The following is a 21,248-nucleotide window of genomic DNA, read 5'->3' on the forward strand; positions in this document are numbered from 1 at the left end:
TGTCATGACAGCGCCTCTCATACAGCCCTCTGTAGATAGTAGCATCCCCTGTAGATAGGGCCCTCTGTATAGTCCCCTGTAGATAATGCCCCCTGTAGCGTTCCTTCTAGATAATGCCCTATGTATAGTGCCCCCTATAGCGTTCCCTGTAAGTGCCCCCTGAGGCGTTGCCCGTAGGTAGTGCCCCCTGAGGCGTTGCCCGTAGGTAGTGCCCCCTGAGGCGTTGCCCGTAGGTAGTGCCCCCTGAGGCGTTGCCCGTAGGTAGTGCCCCCTGAGGCGTTGCCCGTAGGTAGTGCCCCCTGAGGCGTTGCCCGTAGGTAGTGCCCCTTGTAGTTAGTGCCCCCTATATAATCCCCTGTAGTTAGTGGCCCCTATATAGTCCCCTGTAGTCAGTGCCCCTATATAGTCCCCTGTAGTCAGTGCCCCTATAGATTCCCCTGTAGTTAGTGGCCCCTATATAGTCCACTGTAGTGTCCCCTATATAGTCCCCTGGAGTTAGTGCCCCCTATATAGTCGCCTGTAGTTAGTGCCCCCTATAGAGAAGGCCTCCCAATATTGGCCACAGTAAAAAGGAAAAAAAAATTATATGCTTACCAGTCCGGTTCCCACACTGTCCTCCAGTGATGCTAGTCCTCCTCCAGCGGAACAACACAGCGGCTCGATGTCATCGCGTCAACTGCATTATCGTTAAAGCGCCGAATAGTGAGGCATCCTGTGCCTCGCCATGGCAGCGCTAGGCTATGCAATTGTATCCGTGTCCTAAGGACACGGATACAATTGCGTGCAGGGAACCGGTTCCAGTTTCCCGCTTCACCCCCGTTTCGCGAACCGGCTGTAATTTTTAACAACCGGTTCGAGAGAACCAGGGCAAAATGGCCGGATCCTACCGCTGGCAGCATCTAATAAGCTCCCTATAGTGGTGGCTGCGGTCAGTAAGAATGTTCTCTTTTAACACCATGTGCCACATTTATCAATATATTTGTTCTTTTTATTGGTGCATTTTTCTCCAAAATAGTGTCTAATCTGTTGTGTGTGAAATATTCATTAACCAAGTGGAGTGAAAAATGGGCATGGCTTACTGCCTTGCCAGGATTTAGACACATTTATATATTAAAAAAAAGTGTAGCAAAAAACAAACAAAACAGATGGAAATCTGAAGAAAAAAAAGTTGCATCTCTACTCCACACAGACCCTGGCGTAGAAGAAGTGGAGTCATTTTAGCCAGTATGAAAGTTAATGGCAGTGATTTATGTTGTGACAGATTTGTCAAAGAGGGCAAACTAAATAATACATTTGTTGCAACACATATCAATAAAGTATTATCTATAAACTTTAACTTAGACATTGGCTAAAAAGATGCTACTTTTGATTGAGCTCTGACCACTATAAAAGATAAAAACATTTTTATGAGCAGAAGCCATGCTGCTTGTAGCCTAAACATTCATTACCGGTGTGTGTACAGCCAGTGTGAATCTACACTAGGTGTTGTTGGTAAATGATTGTCAATTTTGCACTGTATTTTTATTTACACAAGTGGGCATCATTGCATCTTTAAATGTTTTTTGTCCGTAAATAAAATAGAAAAAAAACAGAAAAAAATGCAATGCTAAAAATACAAAAAATATTTGACATAACCAACTACAGAATCTCAAAGTGAATTTCCCATACACTATGAAACACAGTGAATTGCAGTACAAGCACAGCACGCCATGTATTATTTCCCATTTAAGCACGATTGATTCCATCAATTCCCTCTTGACTAATGTGATTAGGCTCTTCATACTTGCTGGTCTCTGCAGTGTCCATGAGCCATGGAGGCTGAGACTGTGTACTTATTTTAACAGACCCCATGCAGAACTCCATAATTCACAAATATAACTCAATAAGCTGGAAAATAATTTACGAACTCAAAACAAATGATGTTGTAGACAGAGGAGGAATGATGTATCATGGAACAAGTGAGTAAAGCAAAACCACGCATAGAAGTTACTGCAAATAACGGCACAGTTGTTTTCATTTGATATGACATTCCAAGGAAACAATTAACAAAGACTGGCAGGGTTGACTTCGTTAAAAAACTGACAGCCAAAAATTTTACAGCCGAAATATAAAACCAAACATTCAGCACAAGCAGGGTAAAGCTGGCCATTCACAAGATAAAAGTGGGCCAAAATGGGAGATTTTGACGATCGTTTTAAAATTTTACGCAAATGATCATTCAAAATGGCAGACGACCTACTAGTTTTTGCCAAAAATGTCACCCGTCAGGTTTTCGGACATTGTCGCCTGAAACTAGATGTGTAGACATGATTGGCCAATTATTGCAGATTATTAGACACTTTGCACAAGTGCATTGCAATGTTCTTATTCTATGCCTAATCTGCTAGTTTAGTTTGGCACGTTACTGGTGGGATCGTTCGTTTGAACAATCTGACGGATGATTAATCGGCCACATCTAGGCCGATCGTATCTTATATAAATGGCCAGCTTAATCGGTGGATTTTATAATGGATTAAGGCTGGGTCCTTACGTTGCGGTTTAAATGCCATTTTTGCCGCAATTTTCATAAAATTGCAGCAAAATGGTACAGTTTTACCGCAATTTGTGGCAAGAGACGCATATAAACCAAAATGTGACAACCCAGCCTTAGCTTTACTATATTACTCTCCTATATTACTCACTGCAAGTTCAGTTCATTGACATGAAAATAGAAACAGTCAGATTACCATATGAGTACCTAATGGTGCCTGTACATGTGGTGATAGTGGCCATCCAGCCAAAAACACTTGGCAAAACCGCACGTTAATTTACCGTGAATTGCAGCAAAGAACGTTACCGCTAACGTGTACGGGCATTCTAGTGCATGATTCTGTATTAAGATTTTAACGAGCAGTGGTGTAAGCTACTGTACGGTCAAATCCTATCATTTGTCGTGATTTCGCAAAATCGTGGCAAAAACTCTGCATGATATGACTGCACTGTGTTAATAGACCCAAAAGGATACCATTATGCTCTCAACATGCTAAATAGACACTCAAGATGCAGCAACAGCAACTAGTTGACCGTTTCCAAGAGGAAAGTGAACTGAAATATGTGCAGAAACTAAAATCTATTATCTTTTTAACAATTTTAGTTTACAGATTTGCTGAATCTATAACAAATGTTAGTACGTTTTTTTAAATAAAATAAAAAACAGATCTGTACTGGAGTAAAAAAATTAATCTTAATTTCTACTGGGGTTGTTGCATCATTTCTGCCCTTGTTCTCAGTGGTTTGCACTAGTTCCCATACTGGTCTCAGAAATTGGAGTGGTCTAACTGGCTTCTAAAAACTAAATATATTGTCCACCTCTGGTAGTGTAACAGATCATAACAGATCCAAAAAGCTGAGAGAAGTGAGAAAATTAAGGGAAATTTGATTATTTATATATATATATATATATATATATATATATATATATACATATACACACACACATACATATACACATACATACATACACGCACACATACATACATATACCAAACATTGGCCAGCTAACAGCATCCATTTTTATGTGCTCTTCTTTCATACCTTCATTTATCTAAGAAAAATCAGTTTTGCCTTATCATGAAGCAAAGAAAAAAAAACATTAGCTAAAAAAATTGGCAGCAGATAAGTGACATCTCCAGCTATGAGCCCGGAGGAAGCTGATCCTTGCCTGGAAATGTCTCATACAGTGCTTGGGGGGCAGGGAGGTTTAGCTGGCTGCAGAAACAAAGCTACACACAAAGCTTTATTTTGTGAACTCTGTATGGGGGTAATTCCTTTTCCCCATAATTAGAGCATTCGGAATAACTGTTTCTATGCATACTGTTTGCCTCCGATTTCATACAGAAGTTTTTTTCTGTCTAAATAACCTTAAAAAAAATTAATTGTTGAATGTTCTATTATATAACTTATGTACGGAGGCATTGCTCACAGGTGACTATATAGAGGTACCATACATTGGCGCACGGAGTGCCTAGTGGTCCATAATATGTTCAGTACACACAGCATTGCAGTATGGTTGTCACAATGCCAGAATTTAGACACCGAAACTATACTATGCCAACAATAAAAAAACAACACACAAAAATATTTCCATTTTCTGATGTGAGGCGCGTGGTGTTATGAATTTAGTACCTCCATGTGCCTCACATGAATAGTAATTAACCCCATCATGTACCTCACACATTAACACAATGTTGCCCATTATGTCTGAGATCGTGCATGGGATCACTAAGGCTGGGTTCCCACGTAGCGTAAACTCTGCTGAATTTCCGCAACAGAATTCTGTGTGGAAATTCCGCAGTATTTACAGTAGCAGCAAGGTGAATGAGATTTAGGAAATCTCATGCCCACGCTGCGGAGAAAAAAAATGCACAAAAATCGTGTGGAAAGTGTTCTACGGTGCGTTTTTAAATTCCGCAGCATGTCAATTTATGCTGTGTGTTCTGTGCGGAAATGCTGCGTGTTTGGCACATAGACTTCAATGAGGAGCAGAAATTCTGCAACAAATTTATGTTGTTGCGGTTTTTACAGGATTTACATAATAAAAGCAACTGGAAATCCGCAGGTGCACATGTAGTTTGCTATAACCAATGTTTAACACTAAATCCGCATGTAAAATTGCTGCGGAAAAAAACAGCGTTTCTGCAGCAGCATGAGCAGGAAAAATGCACCATTTGGATTTCTTTGACCGATTTACCAGAGTTTTTCTAGAGAATCTGCAGCGTATCCTGTGTGAGAACGTAGCCTTACTATAATGATAATAGTAAGTGATCCCATAAAGTACTTCACAGTCATAAAGTGCAACATTGTGTTAATGTGTGAGGAACATGATGGGGTTAATTACATTAATGTGAGGTACATGGAGGTGCTAAATTCATAAACACCATGTGCCAAACATGAACAATAAGTGACCCCATCATTTCGCTCACACAATGATAACATTGGGGTAACCCCCTTAAGGACATAGCTCATTTTGACCTTGAGGAGAGAACAATTAATTACTACAAATAAAATTAATTATTATGAATACATTATTGCTCAATATATGTAAAAAAATAATATTTACAACCTTTTGTTTTTATTAATTTTACTTTAATGTAGTCGCATATATCCATATGCCAGTACATTAGCCTGTGTACTGATTGTACAGGGTCAGTAATTAAAGTGTAGCTAAACGTTTGACAAACTTCTGACATGTCCGAGCACTGAGACCCCCACCAATCGCTAGAATGAAGCAGCTGAAGTGCTCGTGTGAGAGATCAGCCGCTTCGTGTCTGTTTGGCTTTTTCCGGAAATAAATGTATCGGTGTACGGACTCAATAGAATGTCTATGAGACCGTACTCCGATACATCGGCTTTCCGGAAAAAGCCAAACAGATCCGAAGAGGCTGAGCGCTTCAGTTGCTTCGTTCTACCGATTGGTGGGGGTCTCAGTGCTCGGACCCCCAGCAATCCAAACGTCTGACATGTCACTATGACATGTCAGAAGTTTGTCAAACGTTTAGCTACACTTTAAGGCATACCTATGTATGCCCTAACAACAGGAAATATGGTCAGACAGTCCTGGGGTCCTCCAATGGACCCTGGGCTGTCTGTCCATATATAGTATATAAGGGGGTCCCCCCCCTCACTTTCCCTTTGCATTAAGATCCGATCACGGGATTCTAGGGGTTAATGGCGGAGATCATTTTGTGGTTTCTGCACGATCCGCCTGATGTGATGTGCCTGGCGCCGCACTAATGAGTGGCGGGCCCTGAAGACAGAGAACATCATGGGCGCTCTGCAGTGCTACTAGTGACTAAATGCATGTATTTCAATACGGAGCTGTCTGGCCGCACAGCCAAGTACTGAAATACATGAATTCCTGGTATTTAACAGTTTGCAGGGGCACAGATTTGAAATAGTATCGATATTTCTATGCATCGTGGAACCCTACATTGCAGTGTGCATAAGCTATTAGCATACCTCCCAACCGTCCCGGATCCGGCGGGACAGTCCTGGTTTCTCACCGGGGCCCCGCCGTCCCGGGCAGTCTGCAAAATGTCCCAGGTGCAGGTGACAGGTCAGGTGACTGGACTGGTCCACTCCCGGGCCGGTATCGACACCAGTGAGAACGCCGCTGCAAGACTCCTGCCTTCTTCTGACGGTGAGTGACGTCAAAGCAGAGCGGAGAGTGGCAGCAGTAGGCTACCTCTACCGCTCTCCGCTCTGGCGGCATTGTGGCACAAAGTATAAGGGGGTTGTGTGGCACTATGTACAAGGGGGGAGTGGGGTTGTGTGGCACTATGTACAAGGGGAGGGGGGTTGTGTGGCGCTATGTACAAGGGGAGGGTGGTTGTGTGGAGCTATGTACAAAAGGGAGGGGGTTGTGTGGCGCTATTTACAAAAGGGAGGCTGTTGTGTGGTGCCATGTACAAAAGGGGGGCTGTGTGTGGCGCCATGTACAAAAGGGGTGCTGCGTGTGGAGCTATCTACAGGGGGCTGTGTGGAGCTATCTACAAAAGGGGCTGTGTGTGGCGCTATCTACGGGGGGGGGGGGCTGTGTGTGGCGCTATCAACGGGGGGGGCTGTGTGTGGCGCTATCTACGGGGGGGGGGAGCTTTGTGTGGCGCTATCTACGGGGGGGGGCTTTGTGTGGAGCCATCTACGGGGGGGCTGTGTGTGGAGCTATCTACGGGGGGGCTGTGTGTGGAGCTATCTACGGGGGGGCTGTGTGTGGGGCTATCTACGGGGGGGCTGTGTGTGGAGCTATCTACGGGGGGGCTGTGTGTGGAGCTATCTACGGGGGGGCTGTGTGTGGAGCTATCTACGGGGGGGCTGTGTGTGGAGCCATCTACAGGGGGGGTGTGTGTGGAGCCATCTACAGGGGGGGTGTGTGTGGAGCTATCTACAGGGGGGCTGTGTGTGGAGCTATCTACAGGGGGGCCATGTGTGGAGCCATCTACAGGGCTGCTGTGTTTGGAGCGATCTACAGGGGGGCTGTGTGTGGAGCTATCTACAGGGGGCTCTGTGTGTGGAGCTATCTACAGGGGGCTCTGTGTGTGGAGCTATCTACAGGGGGGTCTGTGTGTGGAGCTATCTACAGGGCTGCTGTCTGTGGAGCGATCTACAGGGGGCTGTGTGTGGAGCGATCTACAAGGGGGCTCCGGTGGATGATTTTTCCATTGACCGGTAGCAGAGTTACACAACTGGAAAAAAAAAATCCCCATCATGTAACTGTGCTAACTGTCAATTGAAAAGACATCAACCACAGGGTCTCCCTCTAGACTTTCATCGTTCTCAGCCTTTTGGTTTGTCCTGCAGCTGCTGCCGCCGTGATGAGCAAATGTTATACCCAAGATAGGAAAAGTAACATAAAAGACGATATAACCTGATCCATATTATTGGTGATATCCATATTTTTTTTTTGTAATTGTAAGTCTAGAGATCTGCAGTGAGAATATGATGTTATTTGAATAAGGATCTGTCCGTGATTTGATGTGTTTATGCGGGATATTGGGCGTGGTTAGGGGCGTGGCTTAAAATGTCCCTCTTTTCCGAATTCAAAAGTTGGGAGGTATGTATTAGTCATTGACTAAAAGTAAAACCACAGATAACACAAGAAAATAGCAAGCGCTAAAAGAAACAGAAGCACGCTATCCCGGTATGTTACAAGTATGACATGCCTCTACATGTTTTGTAACAACATATTTAATAGGATATATGATCACCATCACCTGTTGCAAGAATTCACCTACCACCAACTTCTAAAAAATGCATGCCCTAGTAAAAGCAGCGTGTGCCTTTCAGTGAGGCGGACTATGGATGGAAGCCGCACGCATTACCAGGAGACACGATGCTTCTTCAGCCTTGAAATCTGATCTGCTTCAGGAGCTGTTTTCTTTGCTGTCTACACAGCATTTCCTGCCTCTACAGGGAAAAGCATCTCTATTTCAGTAAACCGATTCCACTATAGACCCAGTCCACAGTAATACACAGGAGTCAGCTCAATTCAACACAACCTGGAAACACTAACAGGACATGTGTCCAGAGTCTGTGTCTGGTCTGCATAGTAAATCACATAATATCATCTGCTGTCACATCCAGAAAGGAAGTAGGCCACATGGTCGTCTTCCATAGCTTCAGGCTTAGCAAACTAATTTATGAATGAACACAGACGTCAGAGCTTAGCAAATAAGACTCTGTTCACATCAAGTTAAGAGCCTACAGTACGTTGGAGGTATACGTCAAGAGGATGTCCCGACATATACCTCCAATGGAAGGCTGCAACGCATCCCACTGCAATTGACAGTTTGTGAACATAAAAATAATCATTGGTCGTTGTAACATTGTGGTATGTAAACATGAGTCAGTTGATGGGTAGCCGACATGTAACATTGTTGAATAGGCGACCAAACGATTAATTCTTAACACACAGTGATCGTATTGAAGATTGCTAACATTAATAGGTTTGTGTAAATGGACCTTTAGGCCCTATGCAAACGACCGTAGATTTTGTCTAATTGTAGAACGTAATAGCGGACCCATTTCATTTCTATTAACCACGGACACCTTCCCGTATATTTGCAGGAAGGTGTCCGGGCCGTAGAAAGCCTCCGCAAACTATAGGACATGTCCTATCTTTTGCTTTTAACGGACCGTGCTCCCATACTTTATATGGGAATACAGGCCAAAAATGCAAATGGCTTTCAACGGCCGCCAGCAGCAGGCCGTGCCCGTGATCACGGTCCATGATTACGGCCACGGCAGTGTGCCTCGTGCCTTAGTAAGTAGAAAGAAAGTAATCCAGTTAGGATTCGTTCACATCTGCTTTAAAGGCTCCATTACAGATCCAGCCCACAACACCAGAAACAATAAGACCGTACCGGAGCCATGAAAGGCCTAATGGCCACTTCAATTTTTTTCGTCAGGGTGCTATCCGTTTAACGGATAGCACACTGACACATTCATTTCAATGGGGCCATGCACACTTCCGTTGTTTTAACGGAACCATGCGGCCGTTCTGTCAAAAATAGGGCAGGTCCTACTGCTGCCCGTTTTTGACGAAACAGCCTCGGCCTTTGCAATGGTTTGGTCCGTGAAACAACGGACTGCACACGGAAGCCATCCGTCATTAGCAGCCATTCAACGGCACACGGAAGTGTGCATGAGGCCTAACTGAAACCCGACGGAACCAATTCAAGTCAATAGGTGCCACCGGTGGTGTCCCTTCGTACAACGGAAGCGGTGCTTCCGGTATTTTCGCTGTTCTGCTATACTGGAGGTTAGCAGAACGGGAACACAGACGCCGGTGTGAACCCAGCCTTAGACTGACATCACAAGTTATCAAGTTAAGTACATGACCATGTACAATCCACATAAAAATGTGATAAAACTTTTGATCTTCACATGATCGTAACATGTAAACCCACCTTTATAGGAATACACACAAATGTAGGACAATAACCTTCGCTGAAACCTATTCTGGTTCACTAATCAAACTTGGTGAGATTTATGCAGGGTTTGTCGGGTGCTTGGCAGATACTAGTTGACAGGCATTTTAAACACAAACATGCTTCACAGGCATTACATAAGGTTTACCATAAAAAAGGGTCTTTAAAAAAAAAACACATTGGCCATAAATGGTAAAAAAATAAAATTCACATGTATTGTATTTTGCAGATTTTCTTTGCAGAATCCACAAAAAAAATTGTGGCCTTATTGCTTTTGCATAGCTCGTCTGACAGATCCTTGCATTTTCAGTGCATTTGCACCTTGTACCAGGTATCTCAGGCAAAATTAAGCAGAGACTAGAAACGACTGCGTATATTAGATTAGTTATACCATTTGTCAGACAGGGATGTTCGTCTTTACACCAAAACTTAAAGTGGATCTCCTGTCACCAGGTCCCTGAACAGACTCGTCTAACGGACTTCACATAATTCTGCATGTCCCCCTTAATTCACTTATCCATATTGGACTCTGTTGTACTAACAGATACCAGCAAAGTCGAAGGGGAAGAGGTCACACTACCATTACCCCCTATAAACAATGCAGAGAAGCGGAAAACTGATGTCATTTCTGTTATTACAGCGAATACCTGCTAGGGCGATTACTGCCTTATAAAAATGTCTTGTCTTAAGGCTGGTTTACACGGGTAGATTTTTGCCCATAACGATCGTGGATTGGCAACATAAGAAGTTACTCTTTAAAAGGTCTTCTACACGGGCCGATGCTTTCTGTATGTTAATACAAACGTTCAGTCCCCATCAGTTTGCTTCATTGTTGGCAGCACATCCCCTGTTTACACGGGGCGATGTGCTGCCAACAACAATCATTTAATAGGCTGCACAGACGACGTGATCAGCCAACGAATTAGCATTTTCTCGTTTGTCGGCTGATCGCTGTCCTGTTCATTCTTCTCGATTATTGGCCTGCGTGTTCATTTGGATAATTATTGGCCTGTGTAAATGGACAGTTATTATTCAGACCCTGACATTTTATTTTTTACTTCAGTCTGGAGGCATGCAGACTCTCCACCATGGATGATAGGAGTTATAGAGGGGGTACCCTGCTTATGTCTAGGCCTACCTGCCTGAACTAATATACAGGGGTTGTAGAGAGGGAATTATCAATTTAAATGGTTATTGCGGTGATTTACTTTAATGTGTTACCAATTGTTTGGTATCTGCGCAGACCCAATAGTGTGCCTCCAATAAAGATAGAGTAGACTCCGTCAATTGAAAGTTTTGTTGTAGCAGGATACAAAGCTGCGATGGTGGGGGACCAGACCCCCATTTATTTCCACCTGCAATGGTGTAAGTACTGCACATCTGATTAGCCAATATTTACAACACAATATGCTGGCTATGGGTGGCAAGAAAACGGGATATTGTCCCTTTGATTGCAATCATCAATGAGCCTCTCTAACCTAAAAGCTGAACCTCTGGAAGCAGAATGGCACATTCATACAAAAGCGAACCTACACAATAACGTAAAGCAAATAATCATGCAAAATGTTACATACCTTTAAGAAGTGGAGTCTGTCCAATTAACAGACCTATGGAATAAGAATAAGAGATCACTATAGTGATGAACACCAGCCCCTAAACACGCTAGGAAAATCTTGCTTTCTATATGACCAGTGATAACTGTATGACACCCAATGTATATACCCAATAAAAAAAAATCTTTCCATTTCTTACAAAGAATATAAATTACAAGCAAATATAAAATTACAAGCAACAAGATAACTACATTCAAAGGATCACTTGGCCAGATATGGCTCATTTTCAGGATCAGATTAATGTTTTGTCACCTATAGAGAGCATGGCGATATAAACATATTTCTAGCATTAGGTTATAAAAAACTTCTTATAAGATGAGCTAGTTGGTGCACTTTAACCCAATAAATCAGGGGCACAGCAGGGGGGGCAGGCGGGGCATGTGCCCCAGGCGCAACTTAGAGGGGCACAACCCCAGCGCAACCCCCTCCTGCACTATAATTGTAACTGCGTCCATAGGACACAGGTACAATTAGAAGCAATGAATGGCCGGGTACGTTCAGGGAAAGTCATTCTGCCCTGCCATCAGTGCCTTTCATAGATGCTTCGTTCAACCTCAGGAGACCTGCGCAGAAGAGAGCAGGTCTCCATTGCTGCCGGACGGCGTGGGACCGGGATTAAGGTGAGTTTGAATAGTTTGTTATTTTATTGTAATAAAAAAAGTGTGGGGCTTTATCTACAGGTGGGGCTATCTACGGGGGTGGGGGCTTTATCTACAGGGGTGGCTATATCTACGGGGAGGGGCTATATACAGGGGTGGGCTATCTGTGGAGCACTATATACAGGGGTGGGCTATATCTACAGGGGGCTATATACAGGTGTGTGCTATATCTACAGGGGGCTATATACAGGGGTGGGCTATCTATGGAGCACTATATACAGGGGTGGGCTATATCTACAGGGGGTATATACAGGGGTGGGCTATCTGTGCAGCACTAGATACAGGGGTGGGCTATATCTACAGGGGGATATCTGTGGAGCACTATAGGGGGAGCCATTTGTGGGACACTATATACAGGGGTGGGCTATTTGGGGGCACTATCTACAGGGGGCTCTATAGAGGTGCAGTGTATGGCGCTATTATATTTAGGGGCGTAATGTGTGTGGTATAAGGAGAGCTTTATCTTGGTTTATAGGTGTAGAAATGTTGGAAGCTGAAGACATCTGAGCGGCAAACCGCAGAAATGGGCTGTGAACGGGAGAAGTCGTCATAAAGGTCTAGATCGGTTGAAGAATAGAAAAAAAACTAGAATCTGAGTCACCGGTGAGTCACTTAATGTAAATGTTTATTCTGCCTCTAATCAGTACTGTAGTCACTGTATGATCTGCAGCGAGATGATGGGTGGTATGATTATGATATGATTTATTTTTTGTGAAACAGCATCTCCCAGCATGTCCTTACCATTGTTCGGGCCATGCTGGGAGCTGGAAACAAATTAGTGCAAACCCATATGGCAGGGGTTGCACTAAATTGAGCTGTATTTGTGCTGGTCTTGTATATATGTAATGTGCTTGGTTCTGGTGTTGTGTATAGAACTATATTGCTCGTAAAATGTACAAATGTTTTTATGCACGAGTTACATAAAAAGAAATGTGGAAAAGAAATAACATGTCATTGATTGGTAGAGAAAACAAACATGGCGAGGGGGAACGAGATGTCGGGAAAGAGGTTGGGGGGGGGGTGCCAAACTGAATCTGTGCCTCGGGTGCTGGAGAACCTAGATACACCTCTGCAATAAATGGTCCCAGACATGCTGTTCTGGGGGTCAAAATTGAGCAGATGCTTCTTGTAATAGCGATTCACTGAAACCTCAGAACTCCACTTAGGTCGGATTCCCATAAACCCGGCGTAGCATCCGTCTGGCTTTGTAGAGAAACGCCTGAGGGAAAATTATGCCAGAACTCATCCTTTGGTTGTCTGTCTATGGAATTGTTTCTGGCACGCGTTGCATCAGTTGCTGCGGCCGATGTCTACCTTCGCCGGCAAGAAAAACGTTGCATCAGATGTTTTTCTGCCTGGCTATAGATGCCGAACCGGTGCAAGAAGTACCCAAAAATGTCATCAGTTGTGTCCGGTTCAGGCTAAAACAACTGGCCTGACAACGGATATATGTGAACCCAGCATGACTGATCTAAAATGAATGAACACTTAAAGAGGCTCTGTCACCAGATTTTGCAACCCCTATCTCCTATTGCAGCAGATCGGCGCTGCAATGGAGATAAGAGTAACGTTTTTTTTTTTTTTTAAACGAGCATTTTTGGCTAAGTTATGACAATTTTTATATTTATGTAAATGAGGCTTTCTAAAGTACAACTGGGCGTGTTTAAAGTAAAAGTACAACTGGGCGTGTATTGTGTTCGTTACATCAGGGCGTTTTTACTTCTTTTACTAGCTGGGCGTTGTGTATAGAAATATCAGCCACTTCTCTTCACAACGCCCAGCTTCTGGCAGTGCAGACACACAGCGTGTTCTCGAGAGATCACGCTGTGACGTCACTCACTTCCTGCCCCAGGTCCTGCATCGCGTCGAACCAGCGAGGACACATCGGCACCAGAGGCTACAGTTGATTCTGCAGCAGCATCGGCGTTTGCAGGTAAGTCGCTGTAGCTACTTACCTGCAAACGCTGATGCTGCTGCAGAATCAAATGTAGCCTCTGGGGCCGATGTGTCCTCGCTCGTCCGACACGATGCAGGACCTGGGGCAGGAAGTGAGTGACGTCACAGCGTGATCTCTCGAGAACACGCTGTGTGTCTGCACTGCCAGAAGCTGGGCGTTGTGAAGAGAAGTGGCTGATACTTCTATACACAACGCCCAGCTAGTAAAAGAAGTAAAAACGCCCTGATGTAACGAACACAATACACGCCCAGTTGTACTTTTACTTTAAACACGCCCAGTTGTACTTTAGAAAGCCTCATTTACATAAATATAAAAATGGTCATAACTTGGCCAAAAATGCTCGTTTTTTTTAAAAAAACAACGTTACTCTTATCTCCATTGCAGTGCCGATCTGCTGCAATAGGAGATAGGGGTTGCAAAATCTGGTGACAGAGCCTCTTTAAGTAAAATTGCAACAAGCTTTCTGTGAACGCTCGTCTGCCCGATAATTTGCCCGTGTAAAAGGGCACTTCTCACTGCTAGACAGGGAAGAATGAGATAAGGGTAACTGAAATATCTATATATCATATTGATCGATCGACAGACTCAGATCTGGAAATGTTAAAAAAAAAATAAAAAAAATCTAATGAGCTTGTGGGTTTATTTCAAATCACCATTTATTATAGGTGCCATAAACTGTGTATTTGAGAGATTGCTTATTTGTGTATACCAGTTCCATCGCTTGAACTTCTCATGACATTATGCACAACCAGCCAGAGGAAGGACAGGTAATCTGTCTGAAACATTGTCCCTGGATTTCACTGTTTCTTTTCATTCCCTCATAGCCCTAAGTGACCAACAAAGCAAAGCGGGGAATATATTGTATTTTAAGAATGCCATGTCAAGTAGAGAACAATCGCTATATCATCTTTTTACGGTCATCTTATAATTTTCTAATCAAATAGAGTTTGTCCTTGTAGGAGATCCCCTTTAAATCCCCTTTTAAAATAGTAGTTACAGTACGTTAAATAGTTTTTATTAAATTTGATCGTGTTTGTTAGCATTGGGAGCAAATGTTGGCCTTAAGAGAGACAGCCAAAAAAAGAATTGCAATCTGAGCTTGCCACGGCTGAAGAGATAGCAGTGAACACAGGCAGCATTTTGAAATAGCACTTGGCTCTGTTTAAACCGGATATTAATCTGATGAAAAAATACACAGAGCTTGATGCTTGCTCCCTGCATTCAGTTCTTTCTACACATGAATAGCGCTCAGCTGGGAAAAAATGTCAAGGATTTTTCTCAGAAAGACCGAAGACTGAGTGATGGGAGAGTTAGGCCAGTCTCTCCATAAGGAGAACAAAATATCTGCATTCCTTTGAAGATGTCTCCTGGGTAACATTTATGTGGTATATATGACTACAGAGACGTTTGCCGTTTGTTTTGATAGCAGCGAAATTACAGCAAACATGGCGTCCAGTTGTTTCCATTATATTGCAGATGACATCTATTCGAGCCCTGGAATTCTATACAATCTCACGGAGCTTATACATGCGCTTCCCAAAAGAACAGCTTATAACCAGCACATTATTTCTTACAAACGGCTTCAACTAAAAAGACCAAACCTGCATGTACAATGATAGCGTAATGGTTAAACCATTACATGTTGTAGCACAAGAGCATTGATTCGATTAAATCCTACATGAAAAACATTGACATTTCCAAATATTATTTAAAAAAATAAATAAAAAAATGACTGCTAACCACATTTGTTGGTACAAAGGGGCAACTTCAAAGTACAATCCCAACTTTCAAGCAATCAGACATCTCCCCTTTAAGGGTATGTTCACACACTTAGCAAAAAACATCTGAAAATACGGAGCTGTTTTCAAGGGAAAACCGCTCCTGATTTTCAGACGTTTTTTTAAGCCACTTGCGATTTTCGCTGCATTTTTGGAGCGGTTTTCTATAGTGTCTATGAAAAACGGCTCCAAAAACGTCCCTCCCAAGAAGTCACCTGCCGTCGGAACAGAACACGTTTTTTCCCATTCAAATCAATGGGCAGATGTTTGGAGGCGTTCTGCTTCCGATTTTTCAGCGTTTACGGCCCGAAAAATGGCCGAAAATAGGCCGTGTGAACATAACCTCAGAGTGAAAGCCAAGTGGCAGTTGCATTTGGCATCAAAGACCACTTCAACTTTAGTGCAACACAGTCTTAAGCATCGAAAGTCTGTGCCACTTTACAGTACAACAAATATTTATTAAAACCCATCCACATGTAGGTAATTTTTTATTATTTTTTTTAAATGTGGAAATCAGGGCATGAAAATATGCGAAAGAATTAAAATTCTAAAAATCTGTCGCAGTTCTACGCTGTTGCGGATTTTCATCACAATGCAGAAGGTGACGAAATGTTGACCTCCCCTTAGGCGGGATTCACACGACCGGGTCCCGCCCGAGTATCGGCCGGTAAAATCGGCCATTTTTCCCGGCCGGTTTGCATTATTTTTGCATCCGTTCCGGGCCGGGCAGATCTGGACAGTGACATCAGCGGCAACTCCTGAAGGGGAATCCCCATGTGTTCGGGGATTCCTCTTCAGGAGTTTCCCCTGATGTCACTCCCCAGATATGGACAGAGACATCAAGCGCTCTGTCCAGGAGCGGAATCCCCGAACACACGGGGATTCCGCTCCTTCAGGGAGCTAAAATGGAGCTAGCACATAGCAGAGCGGGGAGATACCTCCCTGCTCTGCTATAGTGGTGTCACTACAGTAGTAGCAGCCACAGCAGCAGCAGCTGCTAGCGGTGCCATGGAAGGTGTCGCCGGTCCAGGGCGCTTTTAACAAGCAGGGGAAGGGAGCCAGCGCAGCGCTCCCTTCCACCTGCTGTACACCCCGGCCCTGCCACACAATGTACAGCCATTCGTCCAAATGGCATCAACTCCTCCTCCTCACATGCACTCTGCGCTGTGAGGAGGAGGAGATAGAGCGCAAGCGACGGAAAACCCGGCCATCACTCGGGACACATTCCGGTGATGGCCGTATATTACCCGGCCCCATAGACTTCTATGGGAGCAGGGCACCCGGCCGAAAATAGAGCATGTCCTATTTTTTGACGGCCGGTTTTCCCGGCCGTCAAAAAATCGGTCGTGTGAATAGCCCCATTAGGGGTCTATTATTCCTAATGCAGCCGGGTGCCGGCCGATTTATGAACGGCCGGCACCCGGCCGGGAAAGCCTGTCATGTGAATGAGGCCTTACAGTCATACTGAGCTGTGTCGCTCAATGCATCAATGATCACAATTTTGTACCTAATATTTATATCACAAAAGATAAAAAAAAAAAAAAAGCTTCACTGCCCTGGACATGCACAAAACATTTTATTTTGAATCAGATAGCATAAAATGCTCTAAAGGAACAGACGTAGATCTGACATTAACTTCATAATTCGATTTTAGATTATTACCAATTGTACATCTTCGTAAACCCTTTAAACTGACATCTGATACTTTGGTTGATTGAAATTGCTTGCTTTTATCATTTCAAATATAGGATTATTTATTTGTCGAAAGGTCCTCATTAATGACAAAAATAAATTGTAAAAAATTATTTCGCGTATGGCCATTTTTCTTGAGTAGGAATCTCCTGTGAGGATCATAATGATAGAAATCAGATCCTCGCTATCTGTTGGTAATTTAAAAAAAAAATCGTTCTATGCAAAGCATCTAATAGATTTCATGGACATATGAGGTCCTCAAGTGCCTCAGCATGTAATAAACGGCATATTAAAAAGGGAGTTGTCTAAACCAGATAATCCCTTTAACTACATCAAAACAGTCGAAGGTGGCCATACACATTCGATAAAAGTTGGTTGATGGCTGAAGAAATATTAGTCTGGTAAACGATCGTTACGCCGACGCAGTCATACACATTTTAGATTATATTGGCCGCTACTGCTTCAAAGTAGCCATACAGTTGTTCAAAGTAGCCATGCATTTTCGATTACACCAGGCAAGTAATGGCCGATGTAACGCCAGAAGTGATGTTATAATAAGGGGGAATCCTACGCACATCCATGAGTTAGAAAAATATTATAACATCTACCCAAGCCAAGCCTACACTCCTACCCTGTGGGATGGTCTTCCACAATAGTCTGTGTAGTGAAGGATCGACCCAAACTATTAGCAACAATCAGGTGAAAATTTCTAATACAACTACTTTTCAGAAAATGACGGTCTGTCATCAGTAGGCTTAAAAAATGTTTAAAAATAAATAAATAAATTTGGACCGTTATTTGCATTGTTTGATGGACAGTTTACTTTTTTTTTTTGTGTGTAAACCTTCAATAAAAATTATTGAAACATAAAAAAACAAAAATTCCTGGTAAATTATACCCGATTGTCTTTGGTTGAATTTGTCAATTTTCATTTACTTTAGTCTAATGTGTATGGCCACCTTAAAAGTCTTGAATGTTGATGATACAAAACAAAAATACAACACACTAACTAACACATGTTGCGAAAAGCTTTATATTTCCATTTCTACTAAAAGTCAGGGTCAATAAAGTAACATAATAGAGAGGAAATTCAGGCACTGCCAATTACACTGGACAGACCGGTGTGGTGGGGGCTGAGATCTAAAATACCAACAGTGTTCTCATTAGGATTTGTTCACACTGCGTTTGAGCCCTGCATCATTCGTGCGTGTATAATATATATATATATATATAATATATATATATATATATATATATATATATATATAGCCTGATAGAAGGCTCTGTTGTATGCCACTGTAGTGGCATACAGTGAAATACGTTGCGCATGTTAAATGTATATCGCGCTCTATCCTTTTTCTTTTTGCGGGATGCTTCTGCACGGAAAAGCGTAGTCTACTATGCTTTTCTATACAGAAAAATAACAAAAAGACATACCGATCTATAATAGACTGGCGAAGGCCAAAAAGACACGCTTTTTGCCGCTGACGGGTGAGCGGAGCCCTACAGAAACGTTTGACGTATACTCCAAACGTAGGGCTTGAGCCATCGACATCCACAACAGGCTCAAACGCAGTGTGAACGGAGCCTAACTTGTATACTACAGTCAAGTGCAGAAAAGTCACTGTTTTCAAGCAGTCATAAAATCTTCACATCTTTGCTAACACAGTCAACCATCTTATCCTAATGAACTGAACCTTCTAACCAAAAACACCATCCACACATGGATAAGAAAGAAAAAAACACCAAAAGAGCTGGAGCTAAAAATCCTTCAGATAAATAAATGCTCCGTTAATGACAAATATCATAGAATTATCTTATTATTACTCTGAAGTACAAGAGGGGAGGGAAATTAAATCAGGTTACATTAGTTATTGAAGAAAAAAAAAAAGGGAATGGGGAGATCTGACGCTTTATGACAGGAATGTGGGTGGGTGGAAAGGGGGCATATGACCTCATAGAGGAGAGCCTGCCAGATAAAGAACACATGAGGAATTAGAAACCACACAATAGGATAGGAGATCAGATTCATTCCTCCCAGTGTCCGTATTGCTGAAAGTCAGATTTGTGTCTGTTGTATTGTGTGTCTGCACTAATGGTGAGCAGAATGTCAGAGTATTGCTGTCTGCTAAACACTATAGTATAGTAAAGTATATGACAACAATTGAGATTCAAGCTTTAGTGCTTGTCAACATAGGATAGAAGAGATGTGTTCTCAGGGTCAGTAACTGCTAGGGCAAGGGAAACGCCAAGTACAGCGGTGTGACACATTGCTTCTTAGATTCTCACTGGAGGCTAGAAGAGAAGGTCGTCCTATTCCTTCCAGTTTTTGCATTTTTATAAAAAAAAAAAGTCTGTCTGGAAGAAACTGCAGCATTAAAAAAGGGCGGTGAAATCCACGGCAAATTAGCAGCAAAATCTGTGGCATAAAACTTCACCACGCTTGAACTTAGTCTTAGGCCTTATTCACACGAACATATTTCACGTCCGTGATACGCACGTGAAAATCACGCGCGTTGCGCGGACCTATGTTCGTGAATAGGGCCGTTCAGATAGTCCGTTGTTTTCATGCAGCGCATGTCCTATACTTGGCCGTTTTTCGCGCATCACGCACCCATTGAAGTCAATGGATGCGTGAAAATCACGCGCAGCACACGGACGCACTTCCGTGTGCCGCGCGTGATTCGCGCTACAGTTGTAAAATAAATTAAGGAAAACATAAAAGCAGGAGGTGCTTTTATGTTTCTAAACATAAAAACAGTGTCATAACGATGCCATATGCGCGAAAATCACGCAGGCACGCACCAAATACTGATGCCACGCGGAACTGCTACGTGCGCAAAACGCGTTTTTTTGCGCGCGCAATACACACAAGTTCGTGTGAATAAGGCTTAACACACAGGCCTAATACTTTGCTGCTGAAAAATTAGGCTTTGCTGTGCGCATTCGGCATATGTCCTGGGAAATACACCGTGTTCCAAATTATTATGCACATTTGGATTAAAGTGTCATAAACATTTAATTATTAGTTTTTCAATTAAAGGGATCCTGTCACCAGCATTTTAGCTATAAAGCCAGCAATACCTGGTGAAAGTGGGTGAAAAATCATTGTCATCTAAGCTATAAATATGTTCTAAGTAAGCTCTGTACCTTTAGTATTCCGTTTTTCAGTGGTCCAACGCCGTATGCAAATGAGCAGAAAAGAGTCAAATCTTCATCTGAAAAGAGTCAGATTTTCATTCCTCCAGCTTCTCAGAGTGGACTCCACCTCCTTCATTTTGATTGACAGCTCCTTAGCCAGTCAGGGCCAGACAGGTGGCAACGGTGGGCGGGGTTAAGAAGCTGCATCCCAGAGGGAAAAATAATTACCATAAAAGGCGGGAAGAGTTTAAACGACGATATTTACAGACAGAGGAGAACTTCAGGAAAGAAGAGAACAGGAACGCACTCTGGACAGCTGCGGCCATTGAGGGGTCAGGCGAGTTTAACAGGTAAGATGTTGATGACAGGATCCCTTTAAACTCATGGATGGTATTGTGTCTTAGGGTATGTTCACACGATAGCAGGCATTTACGGCTGAAATGACAGCCTGTTTTCAGAAGAAAACAGCTGCGTCGTTTCAGCCGTAAATGCTCCTCCTCGTAATATACGAGGCGTCTGTGACGCTCGTATATCTTGAGCTGCTCTTCATTGAGTTCAATGAAGAACGGCTCAAATTACGTGGCAAAGAAGTGCCCTGCACTTCTTTGCCGAGGCAGTCAATTTACGCGTCGTCGTTTGACAGCTGTCAAACGACGACGCGTAAATTACAGGTCGTCTGCACAATACGTCGGCAAACTCATTCAAACGAATGGGCAGATGTTTGCCGACGTATTGTAGCCCTATTTTCAGACGTAAAACGAGGCATAATACGCCTCGTTTACGTCTGAAAATAGGTCGTGTGAACCCAGCCTTAGGGCTATTTGGATCATTGTAACCAATCTCAGACACCTGTGATAATTAGTGTGCCAGGTGTGCCCAATCAAAGGAAAACTACTTAAGAAGGACGTTCCACATTATTACGCAGGCCACAGGTTTCAAGCAAT

The 21,248-nt window shown here is 43.1% G+C and overlaps 1 protein-coding gene across 3 annotated transcripts in view; it reads right to left on the reverse strand.

Moving 5' to 3' along the window:
• The window catches only part of TLN2 (talin 2), a 218,796-nt gene that overhangs the window by 135,207 nt on the left and 62,341 nt on the right, over positions 1-21,248 (reverse strand). For 2 of the 3 annotated variants that reach the window (XM_075857700.1, XM_075857698.1), the window contains exon 2: positions 11,039-11,071. The exons of the other annotated variant lie outside the window; for it this stretch is intronic. The gene's annotated coding sequence lies outside the window, so the exon portion shown is untranslated. The remainder of the gene's footprint in view (positions 1-11,038; positions 11,072-21,248) is intronic. 3 annotated transcript variants of the gene reach the window in all.

The sequence above is a fragment of the Rhinoderma darwinii genome, chromosome 3 (assembly GCF_050947455.1).
Source record: "Rhinoderma darwinii isolate aRhiDar2 chromosome 3, aRhiDar2.hap1, whole genome shotgun sequence".
Lineage (NCBI taxonomy): Eukaryota > Metazoa > Chordata > Amphibia > Anura > Rhinodermatidae > Rhinoderma > Rhinoderma darwinii.